General features: G+C 50.3%; 1 protein-coding gene across 1 annotated transcript in view; it reads left to right on the top strand.

Annotated features, from left to right (window-relative positions):
* C1H16orf74 (chromosome 1 C16orf74 homolog) overlaps nt 1–18,871 on the top strand; it is a 38,891-nt gene that overhangs the window by 7,774 nt on the left and 12,246 nt on the right. The gene's annotated exons all lie outside the window — the stretch shown is intronic.

Below are 18,871 nucleotides of genomic sequence, written 5' to 3'. Positions count from 1 at the left end.
CCGTGAGGGGTGTTGTCAGAGGGAGCACAGGCCTCTGTTCCTATGTCCAGATCTTGCCGTCCAGAGGTCGCGTCTGCGTACCATGGCCCGCAGGGGGACCCAGCCTGAAGCCCACTGCTGATCCTCCCCCATGCTCCGCCCTGTGCCAGGCGTATGCTTCCGCCTTCAGCCCCGGGCCTGCGGTCCTGAGCTAGCACAGACAGCCTGCGTGCCACAGGCCCCACGTCCTGACTCCGCCCTGACAGCCGGGCCACTGCGCCACCCATCCCCACAGTCCAAGCACCTGTGGAGCTGCACCAGCCTCAACTCTCACCATCTGCTGCGTCTTCCCCACAGGGGCTGCCCCAGACGCTTAGCACCCCGAGGACTCTAGCTAGTGGCCGAACACCGGGCTCCCTGCTGGCCCCAGCACTGGCTGTGTGAAGCAGCAGGGCTCCTGTCCTTCCTGTCCACCTGTCCTACAGTGGACTCAGCTGGCTCCTGCCCCACCTGCCTGCCTGTTTTTTTTATTTTTTCCTGGTTGTTTTTTTTGAGGTAGGGTCTCACTTTGGCCCAGGCTGACCTGGAATTCACTATGGAGTCTCAGGCTGGCCTCGAACTCACAGTGATCCACCCACCTTTGCCTACCGAGTGCTGGGATTGAGGGTGTGCGTCGTAACACCCAACCGACCTATTTTGGGCACTGGCTTTGCCTGCCACCGAGAGACCTGGAACACACCTTGGTTTTCTCGTCAGTAAAGTGGGGTGGCTCCGAGGGGAGGGGGTCACTAGGAATGCCTGGCACCCACTCAGGCCTCCACGTTGGCCATGCCCTGTGATTCATTTCATTCCTGCTCTCCTTCAACTGCCCGGCCCCTTATTTGAGCACCAGACAGGCTTAGAGATTCTGGTTGCAAACAAATGCAAAACTGGTATGGATAGCGGTTAACATGAGCAGCTTCCCGTGACTGGAGGGAAGCAGGGGCCAGGGAAGTAAGGTCTGGGGAAGGGTAGGCGGATGCCCCCCAGGTTCCACTGGGGCAGGAAGCCTCTCTAGGAGAGCATCCGGATTGGCCCAGCTGAGGTCTTGTGCCCGCCCCCCAGGCTAGCACAAGGGCGGGGCATCTTGACTGACAGCTCTCAGGCTGCATAGCAAGGAAAAGCATTGGTTCTTCTGAGGTGCAGTTGCTGTTTGCAAAGTGGCCTGCCATGTTGGAGGGGCAAAATCACCCCCATACCCGCTCCAGGGTCTGGTGCCCCTTGAGGCCCCAGGCTGAATCCATGGAGCAGGGGCCATATGCCCGGGATGAGTGTCTGTGAGCAGAAGTGCTGGGAGGGGGGAAGCAATGGCTAGCCAGTTTAACCCCTAGGTTGTCTTCCCCTCATCATGGCCGTGGGCCTTCCCCTGGGCCAGTGAAGGGTTGACACGCAGGACGTTTTAGTGACGTTGTTTCTTCTGTAATCATGGCAGAATAGACATAGCATGAAATCTCCCATGGTGACTGTGGAGTACCCAATTCCTTCTGCAGCCATGGCCACCACCTCCAGAAAGCCTGTCACCTCCCAGACTGTACCTGTCCCTCGCTTAGCTCCAGCCCCACCCAGCCCCCACAGCAACCCTGTCCTCTTTTGGAAACTCTAGTGCCTTGTGTACACGGACCTCTGGCTCTTGTTCCTTGGGTCTCTGAGCATGGTGTTTGCCAGGCTCAGCCTCTGCAGGTGCACCATTGTTTCGGGAGCTGAATGATAGTCTATCATGTGGATTGTGTCAGTCAGCTTTGCATTACTGTCACAAAATACCTAGGATAAACAATTTAAAAGGTGGAAAGGTTTATTTGCGCTCACAGTTTCAGAGGGTTCAGTCAAGGGTGGCTTTGGGCCCATAGGTGGGGGACAGTGTACCACAGTGGGGTGTGCTATGGAGGATACAACTCACCTCATAATGGCTGGGAAGTGAGAGCGAGGCCCAGGTTCCAATAGTTCCCTCAAAGGCACTCCCTCAATACCTCGCTTCTTCCCTGTAGACCCCGTCTCTTGAAAGTGTGACCACTTCCAAAAGATGCCACTGGCTGGGGACCAGGACTGCATTTAAGACCTAAGTAGGGGCTGGGGAAATGGTTCAAGGGTGAAGAGCATGAGGGCCTCTCGGGCTGGAGACTGCCAAGTTCAAGTCTTCAGAATCAAGACAAAAGCTGGGCATGGCTGTGCATATCTATAATCTAGGTCTGTGGTGCGGGGTGGGTGGGCAAAGGCCAGAGGGTGTCTGGGGCTCCCTGACAGACAGAAGCTCTGAGCTGAGGGAAGTATTTGGATGTCCTATGGTGTCCACAAGCACAGGCATGGGGCATGTGCCTCTGCACACACGTGGCACACATACCACGGATCGCATCATGCAAATGATCTACACACACGCATGTGCGTGCCAAAAGAAAAAGACCCAAGTAGGGGGCTGGAGAGATGGTTCAGTGGTTAAGGCAGTAGCCTACAAGGCATAACCACCTGGGTTCCATTCCTCAGGACCCACATGAGGCCAGACGCACAGGTGTTGCATGCACCTGGAGTTGACTTGCAGCGGCTGAAGGCTCTCGTGTGCCCATTCTCCCCCCACCACCTGCCTGTCTCTCTCTGCTTGCAAATAAATAAATAAAAATATTTTTTCAAAAAGAAAAAGAAGCTGGGTGTGGTTGGCACAGGCCTTTAATCCCAGCACTCGGGAGGCAAGAGGTAGGAGGATTGCCGCGAGTTCGAGGCCACCCTGAGACTATGTAGTGAATTCCAGTTCAGCCTCGGCTAGAGGGAGACCTTACCTCAAAAAACCAAAACAGAAAAAGATCCAAGTAGGTATACACCTACAATCCCAGCACTCTGAAGACTGGGGCAGGAGGACAGCTGTGAGTTCAGGCCAGCCTGGACTACAGATTGAGAGCCTGCCTGCCTCAAGCAAACAAGTGATAAGTGCTTTCCTTTTACTTGTCATCAGATCCTTGCATGGTTGTATCAGAAGGTCTCTGGGGTGCTGAACCAGGATATAGGCTAAGACTCTGCACCCCTGCCCCCTCTCCCCACTACAGGCTTAAAAGCCACGCAGCGTGCTGTGAGCCTCTGGAGCCAGAGCTTTTTAAAAAGCCTCTTCCAGGCGAGGTCTGCTCATGTAATTTTCATTGCAGGCTCTGGGGCTACAGATCTTTACTGGCCTTACCCACCCACCCTGGGTACTGAGAGGTCACAAGGCCAGAATAGACCAGGACCTGGGGTGGGGGGAGGCCCAGAACTCTTCACTGAGACCCAGCCAGGACCCAGGCCCTCTGTCCCTCTACAGTGTCCCCCAAACTGGCCCTACCGCTCAGAATCTCCTAGTTCTTACCAGTCAACCATCCCCACAATGTTTCCCAGATCCAGGCCACATGCAGGCTCTCGGCACAGCTCTGCCTTTATGAAAGGCTGAAACTTGGAGCCAGTGGGTGCCCTGGGCATGTGATCCTGTATGACTCAGGGTCTTGCCACCCGAAGGCCTGGCTCAGCTTATCACTTCTAACACATTCCCACAGTGCCTCACAGTTACCTAGTGGTCTCTGCCTTAGGGAAAGTGACCATGCGTCTCCCAGTAAAACAAGCATCAAACACACAGCTCACGCTTGTGTATTGAGTGTTTTTGTCTTACGCAGGGGCTTTGCTGAGGTCTCGCTGTCTGGGGACCCATCCCTTAGAGGCCAAGGCCTGCCCCACATGGGGTCCCAGCCATCTAGGGATCACATGGGCAACGACAAAAGAGGCAGATGCAATGGCACCACTTTATTTATTTGCAAGCAGAGAGTATGGGAGCTCCAGAGCCTCTTGCCTCTGTAAACAAACTCCAGAACGAAGGCGCCACTTTGTGCATCTGGCTTTATGTGAGTACTGGGGAATCGAACCCAAGAGGACAGGCTTTGCAAACAAAAGGCTTTAACCATTGAGCCATCTTCTCAGCCCTGGTTATGTTTTATTTCACACAGTCTGTTCCAGACGTCAGCCTGTGAGGCCTAGGTGACAGGTCATGTGGGTCTCTAGTTGGCTGCTCTGTGAGACTCTTGTTTTTTGTTTTTTGTTTTTTTTTTTTAAGGTAGGATCTGTGTCACTTTAGCTCAGGCTGACCTGGAATTCTCTATGTAGTCTCAGGGTGGCCTCGAACTCACGGTGATTCTCTTACCTCCTCTTCCCAAGTGCTGGTCTGTGAGGCTCTTGACTGCCTGGCCTGGGAGTCCAGGGAGCTGCTAAGTGTGGAGGTGTGGGTGGGCTCTATTTAGAAAGCCGAGAGTGGAGGGGCTTCAGCTGGCATTGAAGCTCTCTCTTCACTTCTTCCTCCTCTAGAACCTTGGAGTTGGCTTTCTAGGCTAGGAAGGAGGTACTCATTTCTCGAAGCCTTGCATGTCACGTGTTGGTGGTGTCCCTGCCGGTCACCCGAAGCAGAGTCGGATTGGACTCTGAGCCATTGCTGTCTCTGTGGGAGGCCGCACCGCCCCTCCTGTCCCTCCGGAGGTGTGACGGTGGCCCAGGTCCAGTGAACATTCTGTTCTCTTTAGGCCTCGGTGTGACCCCTCCACTCTGTCTAGCCAATGCTCCAAAGCTCTCCCCACCCTCTTCCTTGCCCTGTACCCCACACAGGCTCTGCCCAGGAGGATGCAGAGACCCCACTCACACTGCTGGCGGGCCAGGTGGCTTCTGTCTCCAGCATGTACAAGCATCTAAGGCTGCTGTAACAAGCACAAAGGATGTGGCTCAAAGCAATTGGAATCTATTGTCCCGTGGTTCTCCAGACCGTGAGCCCAGGATTGAGGTACTGCAGGCCATGTGCCTAGGGAGGTCCCAGGGGCAGCTCCTTCCTGTCTATTCTGATTCCTGATGGCTCCAGGTGTCCAGTGGCTACAGATTCTACTCAGCCTAATGTGGGTGTCTTCTCCGTCACTCGTGTCTTACAAGGTCACCAGCCGCTGGATTTAGTTTAGAGACCCTTGAATCCAGCATGAGCTCATCCAAGATCCTTAGCTAATCACCCCTATAAATAAAGAAATCAGCCAGGCATGGTGACGCATGCTTTTAATACTCGGGAGGCAGAGGTAGGAGGATCACTGTGAGTTCAAGGCCAGCCTGAGACTACACAGAGAATTCCAGGTCAGCTTGGGCTAGAGCAAGACCCTACCTCAAAAAACCAAAACAAACAAACAAAAAACAAAAAGAATCACATATACATGGAATAAAAAGAAATCAGGGCCTTATAGCCTGTGGGGCTACCTAGGGGGACACTGTTCAGTCCACGGCAAGTCACTGCCCCACTGAGCCCTGATGGGGGGCAGGACTGTGCCCTCCTATTTGCCAGGGAGGATACAATCTGAGGTGTAGGCAGGGAGAGGGGGGCATGAAAAATAGTTGAATAGACCCACGCCCCTCACTGCTGTTCTGAGTCCAGAGGAGGATCCAGGGTCCTTCTGCCCGAGGTCGCCAGGTACTGCTGGAGTGCCCGGCCTTGTCCATGAGTCCTGGCCAGCACAGCTCTCCTCACAGCTGCCGGATGGTAAGATCTAATGGTGCCTCTGCAGCTAGCAGGGAGGGGTGCTCTTCTGGTTTCTTAAACCCCACTTCTCAGGGGCAACCGTGGGTGCACAGCCAGGAAACCTGCTCATTTGGGCCAGGAGTTACTCTGTGGAACCCCAAAGGAGCAGCCTCCACTTCCCCTAGGAGTTGGTCAGCCTGGCAGATTCTCAGAACCCGCTGGACCAACTGTGTCAGAAGCTGTGAGTTTCTGGCTAGGAAAGTGGCTCAGTTGGAAGCGTGCTTGCCTACCATGCACAAGGTCCTGGGTTCAATCCCTAGCACTGCATACACCAGCCAGGTATTACCGGTGGTCCATGGTTCTAACCCGAGAATGGAGGCAGGAGGATCAGAAGTTAAGGTCATGCTTGGCTACATCATGAGTTCGAGGCCAGTCTGAGCTGCATGAGACCCGGTCTCCACACAAAGAATATGCGTGTGCATGCGTTAACATACATACATGCATATACACATTCATGCAAGGGAAAAAGGGGAACTGGGGGTATCAACAGCTCAGCCTGGGTGGCTCTGGCTGGCACTGTGCAGGGACCCAAAGGGGGAAGGACAGGTGACGAGAGCAGTTAGGGACCCATGCTACGCGGTGCTGGGCTTCTGTTGAGCCGTCCCCCACTCTGGGTGTGTCAGGCAGGTGCAAACGCGCTCTGGCAGGACAAGCTTGAGATTTGCACAGGGAGTGAAGGTGACGGGAATAGGGCCAAGTGTGGGAGAGGGGACCTGGGGTCACTGGGGCAGGTGGGGTTGCAGTTGAGATAGGTATTCAAGAAAGTTATGTCTTTTAAAATTGTGCGTGCACGCACACACGTGGACAGAGGCATGTGCTTATAAAAGCCGGAGGAAGTTACTTCCCCGAGGCTGGCTCTCACCAAGCCCCGTGGTCTGTAGAGTTCCAGCAATCCCCCTGTCTTAGCGCGGAGTGTGGGGTTGCAGCTGTGGCTGCCTTGGCTTTTGTTTTTAGTTACCTGGGTGCTGGGGATGGAACCCTGGTCCCCATGTTACACAGAAAGCACTCTTACCCACCAGTCTGTCTCCCTGGCCTGAAATTTATATTTTCTTTTTAATTTAAAAAAATTTTTTAGTTATTTTCAGCCAGGCGTGGTGGCACATGCCTTTAATCCCAGCACTTGGGAGGCAGAGGTAGGAGGATCACTGTGAGTTCGAGGCCACCCTGAGACTACATAGTGAATTCCAGGTCATCCAGGGCTACAGTGAAACCATACCTCAAAAAAAATTTTTTTGTTGTTGTTGTTTAGTTATTTGAGAGAGAGAGGGCCGATAGAGAAGGACATGCCGGGGCCTCTCACCTCTGCAAACAAATTCCACACACTTGCACCACCTTGTGCGATGGCTTACGATGGTCCTGGGGAACCACATCTGGGTCTTTGCAAAGCCTGCTGATCTGAGTTTGCAGGCAAGTGTCTTGTCCGCTAAGCCATCTCTCCAGCCCTGAAACTTACGTTTTTTGCAACAGGGTCCGCGGCGTAGCCTAGTCTAGCCTTAACCCTCCACCCATCTCGCCTGCCTCTGCACTGCTGGGATTAAAGGCATGCGTGCGCCACCACGCCCAGTTTTGTTTTTTTAATTTATTAGCATCTCTAGTATCCTTTGAAAAGGAAACATTCTAGATGAGTATCTTTATTTATTTAGCTGTGTGTGCATGAGTGTGTGGATGCACGTGTGCTATAGAGGATGAGCCTGAGGGGTCCGTGCTGGTCCTCCGCGTTCTTGGAGTCTCTGGCACCCATTTAGCTGGCACAGGAGCCTCAGGAGGTGCAGATTTCCATGGGTGCTGGGGATTGTTGCAGTCAAGTTTGCATTGCTGGTAGAAATCACCTGACCAAGAGCAGCTTGTGGGGGAAAAAAGAGGCTTATTTTGGCTTACAGGCTCAAGGGGAAGCTCCACAGTGGCAGGGGAAATGATGGCATGAGCAGAGGGTGGCCATCACCCCCTGGCCAACATAAGGTGGACAATAGCAAAAGGAGAGTGTGCCAAACACTGACATGGGGAAACTGGCTGTAACACCCATAAGCCCGCCCCCAACAATACACTCCCTCCAGGAGGTGTTAATTCCCAAATTTCCATCAGCTTAGAACCTAGCATTCAGAACACCTAAGTTTATGGAGGACACCTGAATCAAACCTCCACAGGGATCAAACTCAGGTCAGCAGGCTTTGCAAGCCAGCGCCTTTAACTGCTGAGCCTACTCCCCAGCTCCTAGACAAGCATCTCTCTAAGGATCTGTGATGAAACTGTGCACGTCCTCATGGAGAGTCCTAGGTGACTCCCCTGAGCAATCAGGGGCAGCCGCCACTGACCCTGTTGGGAGTGGGGGACCCCACCCAAGGTGATGAGGCACTAATCTTGGGTTGTTTCTGCACAGACCTGCCCAGGAGGTAGAGCTGGAGGCGGGGGGGGGGGGCAGAAGCCCCAGACAGGCTGAGCTGCAAGTACCACAATCCTTAAAGTCTGTTTGAGACTCAGGGCAGATGTTACTTAATCGGCCTCCATCCCATTCCATGCCCAGGACAGAGCCTCCTGCCCCACAGCGAGGACTTAGCCTGTCTTGTCTCTCTAGTCACAGGTGCTTAAGCTAAGCCTCAGACGGCACCTGTTGTCCTTAGGAGGGAGGTGACAGCAGATGGGAGTGGAAGCCTTCCCTAGCCACCTGGACCCCTTCTGTTTCTAGCCCAGCACTCCACAGTTGTTGTTCATGTGGTAACCCCCCTGGTGCCATCTCCATGTGTTGCCGGCCTCCATGGCAACGAGAGCCATGCCGCCTGTTCTCACTGAAACTCAGGTACATAGTAGGGATGAAATCAGTAAGTGAATGATGGCTCGGCTGCGACCCCAGTGGGACTGCCATCATTGATGGACCCTCATGCCCCTGGGTAGTTGCCCAAGCTCACTTCCTGTGGTGCTTTGATCCAAGGGTCCCCCGTACACTTAGGAGTTCTGAATGTAGGTTCCCATCTGATGGAGATTTGGGAACTAACACCTCCAGGAGGCAGTGTATTGTTGGCGGCGGGCTTATGGGTGTTATAGCCAGCTTCCTCTTACCAGTGTTTGGCACACTCTCCTGTTGCTGTTGGCCACCTTATGTGGGCCAGGAGGTGATGTCCACCCTTTGTTCAGGCCATTGTTTTCCCCTGCCATCATGGAGCTTCCCCTCAAGTCTGTAAGCCAAAATAACCCCCCTTTTTTTCCCACAAGCTGCTATTGGTTGGGTGTTTCTGCCAGCAATGCGAACCTGACTTTAAAGTAAAATTTGTACCAGAGGAGTGGGATTGTTGCTGCTAAAAGCCTAACTGTATGGCTTTTGGTCTTTTAGAGCTGATTTTTGAGAGGAATGTGGAAGGATTTGAAACCTTGGCCTAATAGACACCTTGCAGTGCTGTAAGTACAGCTTGATGGACTATTCTGGTCAGAGTTGAAAGACCTGAATGCAGTAAGAACTATATTGTGAGGTTTGGTTTATGAGGGTGAGGAAGAGCTTTGCCTGGACTGGACTAGAAGCAGTTTGTGTGAGAAGCTTGCTGGTATGCCTGTGTCCTGACAACTTGTGCAGGGTTGCATTACATATAAATGGACTTGTGTGAGCAGAGGAATATGGGACAGAAAAAAAAAGAAGTCTTTGGGCCAAAAAGTCTGCCTGTTCAGTTGCAATTGTATAAGAGATTACAACCGTTGAGATTGGGTCAGCTGACCTGCATTGGGACAAGAAGAATGCAGAGTCTTTTGAAGGCATCTGAATGCTGAAGGAGTGTCCTGTTCTTCAAACTCTGCTTTATTCCCTCCTGGATTAACAAGTTGGTAACCCACCTGGTATTATGGAATATAACAAATGCAGTAAAAAGAGGTTCATTGAATTTGCAACATGGTTTTGTATTTTGGAAATGGCCATGGGCAGTGTGAAGCAGGCTTATTACCTGCATGTAGGCCTAATAGAGCCATGAGAATGCACCATTGGTTGCAGTGGAGGCCCAGTGGACATGCCAAGACTATGAAATGGCTGCCAAGGAGAGTTGCTGGCACCAGATGAAGTTTTCTGGGACTTTGAATAGCCTAGCTGGAGGGACAGAATTGGAACTCCAGAGACTTGTTGCTGGTTAGAATTATCAGATTTGGAGATTTGTCACTGACTAGAGTTGTTGGACTTGGAGCTACAGAGTTTGATGTTTGCCCTGATTGTTTTAAATCTTGTGTTAGTTGAATATTTCTTTGCTATGCCAATGCCATCTGTTGCAGTGTGAGTGTTTATTCTGTGCCATTATGGGATTTTTGGTATTGTGACTCAGTTAAAAGATCTTGGACTATGGGAATGTTTGAATATCAATCACTGGGATTGACTAAAAACTATGGGGACTTTCAAAAAATATGTGATTTTTATTTATTTGTTTGAAAAAGAGAAAGACACAGAGAGACTCAAAAGCAGACAGAAAGAAAGAGAGAGAATGGGCATGTCAGTGCCTCCAGCCTGCAAACAAACTCCAGATGCATGCGCCACCTTGTGCATCTGGCTTACATGGGTCCTGAGAAATTGAACCAGGATTCTAAGGCTTTGCAGGCAAGTGCCTTAACCAGTAAGTCATCTCTCCAACCAACTGTGGGGACTTTTAAAGTTGGATGGATGCATTGTATTTTGCATCACAGATGGGTATCAGTTTATGGGGGTCAGGGGCAGAATATGGTGGTTTCAGTCAGGTGTCCCCCGTAAACTTAGGTGTTCTGAACACTAGGTTCTCCAGCTGATGGCGATTTGGAAATTAATACCTCCTAGAAGCAGTGTATTGTTGGGGGCGGGCTTATGGGTATTGTAACCTGCTTCCTCTTGCCAGTGTTTGGCACACTCTCCTGTTGCTATTTTCTACCTTATGTTGGCCAGGGGGTGATGTCCACCCTCTGCTCATGTCATCGTTTCCCCCTGCCATCATAGAGCTTCCCCTCAAGCCTGTAAGCCAAAATAAACTTCTTTTTCCCCACAAACTGCTATTGGCCAGGTGTTTTCTTCCAGCAATTGGAACCTGACTGCAATACTTTCTGTCCTGCTATCGTTGTCAGATTTCATCCCATTACACATATGGCAACACTGAGGCCTCGGGTAGTGAAGCCCCCATCTGAGGCCTCACAGGGATGAAGTTGCTGATACTAGTCTGTCTTGGTTTTTTTTCTTTTTCTTGAGGCAGAGTTGAGAGAGAAAGAGAGGAAGGGAGGGAGAGAGGAAGAAATGAGAATGGGCACACCAGGGCCTCCTGCCACTGCAAACAAACTCCAAACATATGTGTCACTTTGTGCATCAGGCTTTACGTGGGTCCTATAGAACCAAACCTGGGCTGGCAAGCTTTTTTTTTTTAAAGTATTTTATTTTTACTTACTTATTTATTTTTTGACAGAGAAAGAGATAGAAAGAGAGAGAATGGGCAAGCCAGGGCCTCCAGTCCTGCAGCCACTGCAAACGAACTCCAGATGTACGCACCCTCTTGTGCATTTGGCTAATGTGGGTCCTGGGAAATTGAACCTGGATCCTTTGGCTTTGCAAGCAAATGCCTTAGCCATCCCTCCAGCCCAGCTAGCAAACTCTTTAAGCAATCACCTTTAGCTATGGAGCATCTCTCTAGCACTTACCTTGTTCTGTTAAAAAAAAAAAAAAAGTGCCACCTTGTGCATCTGGCTTACATGGGTCCTGGGGAATTGAACCTGGATCCTTAGGTTTCACCTTAGCTGTTAGGCCATCTCTCTAGCCCTTAATTTTAAATGTTTTGAAAAAGCATTTATTTATTTATTTATTTGAGAGAGAAAGAATGGGCATGCCAGGGCTTCCAACCATTGCAAACAAACTCCAGATGCTTGTGCCACCATGTGCATCTGGCTTATGTGGGTTCTGGGGAGTTGAGCCTAGGTCCTTAGGCTTCACAGACAAATGCCTTAACCACTAAGCCGTCTCTGTAGCCCCCCACCCCTTTTTTGGTCTTTTTTTTTTTTGGTTTTTCGAGGTAGGGTCTCACTCTGGTCCAGGCTGACCTGGAATTAACTCTGTAGTCTCAGGGTGGCCTTGAACTCATAGTGAGCCTCCTACCCCTGCCTCCCTAGTGCTGGAATTAAAGGTGTGCACCACCATGCCAACCTCACCCCCCCCCCCTTTCTTTTGCTGGGTGATGTTGTTGTTTCTTCCCTAGGCTGCTTTGGCGTGGTTCCTATGCCCCCATCTGAACCCGAAGTACTCCAAACCCTTTTTTAAAAACTTTTTATATTGACAGTCTCCATAAACAAAGACAGTATGCCATGATCATAATCTCCTCCCACACCCTCCCTTTCCTCCCTCCACTGAATCCCTTCTTCTAACTAGTCTCCCTTTCTATTTTGATGCCATCATTTTTCCCCTCCTGTTATACAGCTCTTGTGTAGGAGCGTCAGTCACTGAGGTCATGAATACCAGGGCCACTTTGTGTCTAGAAGGTAGTATTGTAAGCAGTCCTCCCCTTCCTTTGGCTCTTCCATCTTTTCTGCCACCTCTTGGGCAAATGGCTGTGGGTGTGATAGAGATGTTTCAGTGCTGAACACTCCACTGTCACTTCTCAGCACTTTGATGAGTTTTGAGTCACCCCAGTGGTCACCACCATCTGAAAAAAAGAAGCTTCTCTAACCAAAAGTGGGAGTAACATATGAGCAGAAGCATAAATTTTTAGAGGTCAGTTTGCTGGGCATGCGTTTGAGCCAGACATCGATATGAGTTTCTGCTCTAGCTCTTATGACCTCCCGCCATAGGCTTTTGATTAGGTTTTCAGTACAGGGCAAGAATTCCCTCCTATGGAGCGGGCCTCAAGTCCAATCAGAGAGCCGTTGGTTTCCTCCATAACAGACAGGCCACCATTGCAGCAGTTGGTACATTTAGCCTGGTTGACCTGCCATAAAGCTTGCAGATTCACTGCTGATTAAGACCATTGGAGACTTTTCTACCCCGACCATGATGGCTGGCCAACAGGAAGGAGGCTTCCAGCTCAGCTCTTTTTTTTTTTTTTAATAAATTTTTGTTTCTTTTTATTTACTTATTTGAGAGCAACAGACAGACAGAGAGAAAGAGGCAGATAGAGCAAATGGGCACACCAGGGCTTCCAGGCACTGCAAATGAACCAGACACATGCGCCCCTTGTGCATCTGGTTAACGTGGGTCCCGGGGAATTGAGCCTCGAACCAGTGTCCTTAGGCTTCACAGGCAAGCGCTTAACCACTAAGCCATCTCTCCAGCCCCAGCTCAGCTCTTTTAACTGGCTAGCTCTTGCCCACCCTCATCAGGGGTGTGTAGTACTCCCTCCTAGAGCCTCACTTACAAGGTGCCTGTGGTAGTTTGTCCCCCATAGACTCCTGTGTTTTGAATACTTGGTCCCCAGCAGGTGGCAGTTTGGGCAAGTGGCAGACCCTTGCTGGAGGAGGTATGTCACTGGGAGTGGAGCTTGAATTGATTAGTCCTGCTCACTAGTCCTGCTCACTCTGCTTCCTCCCAGCTGTCTGTTCTCCCATTCTTTTCTTTCCATCATGAAACGTCTAGAAACTGAAAACCATATAAGCTGCTTCTGGTCAGGTGTTTTGTCCCAGCAATGACAAGGGAATGGCAAAAATTGTCTTCTTTTTTTATTTTTTTTTAAATTTTTTATTTATTTATTTGAGAGCAACAGACACAGAGAGAAAGACAGATAGAGGGAGAGAGAGAGAATGGGCGCGCCAGGGCTTCCAGCCTCTGCAAACGAACTCCAGACGCGTGCGCCCCCTTGTGCATCTGGCTAACATGGGACCTGGGGAACTGAGCCTCGAACCGGGGTCCTTAGGCTTCACAGGCAAGCGCTTAACCGCTAAGCCATCTCTCCAGCCCAAAAATTGTCTTCTTAAAAGAATGGGTTTTTTGCCTTCTTTAAAATTTTGAGGCAAAAAAAAAAAGAAGTAAAAAACCAGGTGTGGTGGCACATGCCTTTAATCCCAACACTCAGGAGGCAGAGATAGGAGGATCACTCTGAGTTCAAGGCCACCCTGAGACTACATGGAGAATTCCAGGTCAGCCTGGGCTAGAGTGAGACCCTACCTTGAAAAGCCAAAAAAGAAAAAAATTTTGGCTTTTTTTTTTTTTTTTTTTTTTGAGGCAAAGCCTCACTATATAACCCAAGCTTGCCTTGAAATTAATCCTCTTGTTTCTGCCCCCCACGTACTGGGATTATAGGTGTGTGCCTCCATGCCCTTTTAAAAGTGCATTTCTGGAGCCGGGCGTGGTGGCGCACGCCTTTAATCCCAGCACTCGGGAGGCAGAGGTAGGAAGATTGCCATGAGTTCGAGGCCACCCTGAGATGACAGAGTTAATTCCAGGTCAGCCTGGACCAGAGTGAGACCCTACCTCGAAAAACCAAAATAAAAAAAAAGAGTGCATTTCTGAAAAAAATAAAAAAATAAAAATAAAAGTGCATTTCTGTGTGTGTGTGCGTGCGCATGTGCGCATGCATGGGCATGCATCCATGCACATATGCAGTGTGTGAGCATGTGTGTATTAAGGCCAGAGGACAACCTCAAGTCATTCCTCAGGAGCCATCACCTTTTTCCTCTTCGTGTGTTCAAGTGTGTGTCTGGCGTGTATGTGCCATGGCGCATGGGTGGCAGTGAGAGGACAGCCTTGGGGGGTTGGTCCTCACTGCCACCTCGTTTGAGACAGGGTACGCTCTGCTGTTCACTGCTGCATGTTCCAGGCTAGCTCACCCACAGGCCGCCAGGAGTCTCCTGGCTTCTACCTCTATCACTGTTACCATGGAGCCACCTCCAGTTTACCTCCATAGTGGATTGGCCGGGGTTAGAGAGAGACCCTACCTTGAAAAACAAAAAAAAAAAAAAATTATATATATATATGTGTGTGTGTGTGTGTGTGTGTGTGTGTGTGTGTGTGTATGTATATAATTTATAAGGAGAGAAAAGAGAATGAATGGGCATGCCAGGGCCTATTGCCCCTGCAGACGAACTCCAGATACATGTGCTACTTTGTGCAACTGGCTTTTTGTGGGTACTGGGGAATCAAGCTCAGGTTGTTAGGCCTTACTCACAAGTACCTTCAACTACTGAGCCATTTCTTCAGCTCTCTGTCTACCTTTTTTTGAGACAGTCTCACAGGTCCTCCTGTCCCTACCTCCCCAGTCTGGAATTATAAGTGTGGGCCACCACACTCAGCATTGTGTGTGTGTGTGTGTGTGTGTGTGTGTGTACTGGGAAATTCAACTCAGGTTCTCATGTTTGAGAGGCAGGCCCCTCTACCAATTGGACCATCTCCCAACCCTGGACATGTCCTTATAGCCAGTCTCCCCAGCCAGTAAGGTACATGTCTAATCCATCTTGTCTTCAACAAGTCTCAGAAAATGTACTTGTCACATCACCCACATCTGAGGTTGCCCGGCTGAGGGATATTCCAGGCAGTCAGGGGGTGTGTGTCCTTGGTATTTTCAGACTGACTCCCACCCCGCCTCAGCTGCCACATGGGAGAAGGAACCACTAACCATGATAACTGTCTTTATCATCTTTTGCCAGTCTGATGTTAAAAAAAAATGGGGGCTAGAGGGATGGCTTAGTGGTTAAGGCACATGCCTGAGAAGCCTAAGGACCCAGGTTCAATTCCCCAGGTCCCACGTAAGTCAGAGGCACATGGTGGCACATGTATCTAGAGTTCATTTGCAGTAGCTAGAGGCTCTGGTGCACCCATTCTCACTCTCTTACTAATACTAATAAATAAAATTAAATCTTTTTTTAAAAAAAACAATGGCATTGTAAGGCTGGAGAGGTGGTTTAGCTGTTAAGGTGCTTGCCTGTGAAGCTTAAGGACCCAGGTTCGATTCCCCAGGTCCCACGTGAGCCAGATGTACAAGGTGGCACATGCGTCTGGAGTTCATTTGCAGTGGTTGGATGCCCTGGTTGTGCCCATTCTCTCTCACTCTCTTTATCTGCACCCCCCATAAATAAATAAAATATTGTTTTATAAAATGGCATCCTTAGCCGGGCATGGTAGCGCATGTCTTTAATCCCAGCACTTGGGAGGTAGAGGTAGAAGGATTGCAGTGAGTTTGAGGTCACCCTGAGACTACATAATGAATTCCAGGTCAGCCTGAGCTACAGTGAACCCCTACCTAGAAAAAAAAAAAAAAGATCTTAGCCAGGCATGGTGGGGGGACGCCTTTAATTCCAGCACTTGAGTAACAGAGGTAAGTGGATTGCTGTGAGTTCAAGGCCTGTGAAGCCTAAGAACCCATGTTCAACTCTCCAAATTCCACGTCAGCCAGATGCACAAGGTGATGCAAGCATGCAAGGTTGCACATGTGCACAAGGTGGCGCATGCATCTGGACTTTACAGTAGCTAGAGGCCCTGGCACACCAACTTTCTTTTTCTCTGCCTCTCTCTCTCTCTCTCTCTCTCTCTCTCTCACACACACACACACACATAAAAAAAGGCTGGTCTGTTGGGCTTGCCTCAAAAAAAAAATATATATATATATACATACATACATATATATACATACATACATACATACATATACATACACACACACACACACACACACACATATATAATTAAGCGGCTGGGAAGATGGCTTAGAAGTTAAAGTTGCTTTCTTACAAGGCCGGCTGGCCCAGGTATAGTTCCCAAGCCACCCAAGTAAGCCCAGTACAAAATGTGGCACAAACATCTGGCATTCAGTTGCAGCGGCAAGAGGCCCTGGCACCCCCATATACACATAAGTACATACAATTTTAAAACAAATAACGAGATTCAGCTAGACCTATATAGAGCTGCTCTTGCCTCTTGGATAAGTGAGGAATAACGGTTTGGTGCATGTTTATCCCAAACACCACATGGAACTTACGTACTAAAAATTAAACTCGAATGTAACAATATCCTGAATTTGATTTGGAAACATGACATCCAGGGAACACTTGGCAATGTCTAGAAACAGTTTTTGTTGTTACAGCTGGGGATGTGACAGCATCCAAGGTGGGATGTGTCTGAATTCCCTGCAGTGTGCCCGCAGCCACCAGAAGAAGGTCCAACCGAAAGTCAGCAGGCTGACTGGGGGTCCTGGTCACACATCAGCGCTGGGTCCCCAGTCACGTGGGTGCCTGCTCAGAGTCCCGGGTGTCATCTTTGTTTTGTCTTGTCTGAGACACACACACACACACACATTCACACACACACACACACACTCACTCAGCAGCTCTTCATCCCTGCCTCAGCCTCCAGGGCACCGGGGTGACAGCCAGGCATGCGCTTGTCTTTTCTGACTGAGCTCCCTCACAGAGCTGCCCCTGAGTTCTAGGAGGAGGGGCCAGAGCTGAGAGGTCATGGGGCCAGTCCCTCTGCACTGTCCCCTTGCCCTGCACAGCCAGGAGCTCAGAAGCCTCCCCCAGGGCCACTGTGGGACAGGCAGGGACCAGCCGCAGCATGGGAGGCTGGACAATTCACAGCAAGGCAGAACCAACTCCTGGCTCTACCTACCACAGCCTGCCTTCTCCCTCCTCCAGACGCAGGGCCCTGATGCAAGCTGGGGCTTTTCCCTTAATTAAAAAGAGATTTGAAACCATCTCTGTTGAGCCCAGGCTGGCTTGAAAAGGTAAAAAAATTAAAAAAAAAAAAAAAAAAAAAGAAACACAACTTCCCAAACCATCTATAATAACATCAGTCATTGGCATTTTAAAGAGAGAGAGTAAGGAGGATTATATGCATCTGGATCTCCCAGAGGCATTTCTCATTTGTGTTTTGAAAGGTTTATACTGGATCATCTCAGCGATTAGGACCAAGCCCCGCCCTCACTCAACCCCATCATTCCTGTTGTTCCTGCCCCAGGGCCTTTGCACATGCCATGGCTGCCTTAGTATGCTCTTCCCCATCCCTCCTGCTGCTCTGATCACCCTGTCTGGGCCACCTTTCAGACTCCCACCGTCTCTCCTCAAACCAGAGATGGTTCATTGTTTGTCCTCGCCCCTCTCCTGTGTGTGTGCATGTGGGGGGGTGCATGTGGAGGCCTGAGGACAACCTCAGGTGTCACTCCCCAAGCACCATCACCTTTTCTGTTTGGTTTGTCAAGGTAGGGACTCACTCTAGCCCCGGCTGACCTGGAATTCACTGTGTATTCCCAGGTTGGCCTGAAACTTGCAGTGAGCCTCCCACCTCAGCCCTCCGAGTGCTGGGATTAAAGGCATGTGCCACCATGCCTGGCCAATATTTTTTCAAGTAGAGTCTCATGTATTCCAGGCTGACCTTGAACTCACTATATAGCCAAAGATGACCTTGAGCTCCACCTTCTGCATGCTGGGGTTACAGGCATGTGCCACCATGCCTTGTTTTGTGCATGCCAGACAAGCACTCTGCCTCCTCCCCATCTACTGGAGTCATGAGTATTGTGTCTGACATCCACTCAAGAGCTGTGTGTGGCAGTATGGTGGCACCTAGGAGTCCAGTATTGGCTGACTGAAGCAGTGCTAAGAATAGAATATGGTGTTCCTGGATGGCACACTGCAAGGACTGCTCTCAGGTCTCCTCCCTTGTACCACCTGGGAAGGAATGATGGCAGTGTATGGCCCCTCCATGAAGATAGCTATCCATTCCCCAATAAGAAAAGGAGGCCAAAAGAGGTGCAGCCACCCAAGTAGACTGAATTCAAGGTGTCCTTCTGTTCCCTGTGCATTTTCAGTGCAGCAGGTTGGAGCCCAGCGTATTTGCGAGAGGTGCCTTGACAAAGAGACACAGGCAAGACCAACTCCCTGTAGAACATGAACAGTTTCACAAAGCACCACTAGAGGGCATCTGTGAGCTCCCTATAGAGTTAGAGGATGTTTTACAAAGAACCAGTAGATGGTGGTCATGAGCACATACTGTATTATAAAGAGCCAGAAGAGGGAGCCTGAGAGCTCAACACAGAGCAAAAATGCTATTTTATAGGAAGCCAGTAGAGGGCGCTCATGAACCGCGAAGGACCCCCATACACTGGCTGCAGCTGGGATCTGTTGTGGCCAATCTGAGGCCTGGGGCATGCTGAGAGTCAGGCAGGGAACCTGGCCCTGAGCCTGAGAGCCTGGGGTATCCAGGGCAGAACGTAGATGTAAGAGATCAGTTTGCCGGGCCTCTGGCTTTGGAAAACTGAGAAATGGGGGCTCAGGAAGGAAGGGTCAGGGGGTGGTTAAGGGTAGCAGCTCTCTGCCTCTACCCTCCTTGTGTTCCAGGGCATATCTCGGCCCTGGTTTCTCCTCTGCACTGGCCATGACCAGAGTGCCCTCGCAGCAGTGAGGATGAGGGCAGCA

This window comes from Jaculus jaculus, chromosome 1 (assembly GCF_020740685.1).
Source record: "Jaculus jaculus isolate mJacJac1 chromosome 1, mJacJac1.mat.Y.cur, whole genome shotgun sequence".
In the NCBI taxonomy this organism is placed as follows: domain Eukaryota; kingdom Metazoa; phylum Chordata; class Mammalia; order Rodentia; family Dipodidae; genus Jaculus; species Jaculus jaculus.
Note: the sequence above shows the minus strand (reverse complement) of the source record. Positions and strands in the feature narration are given on the sequence as shown.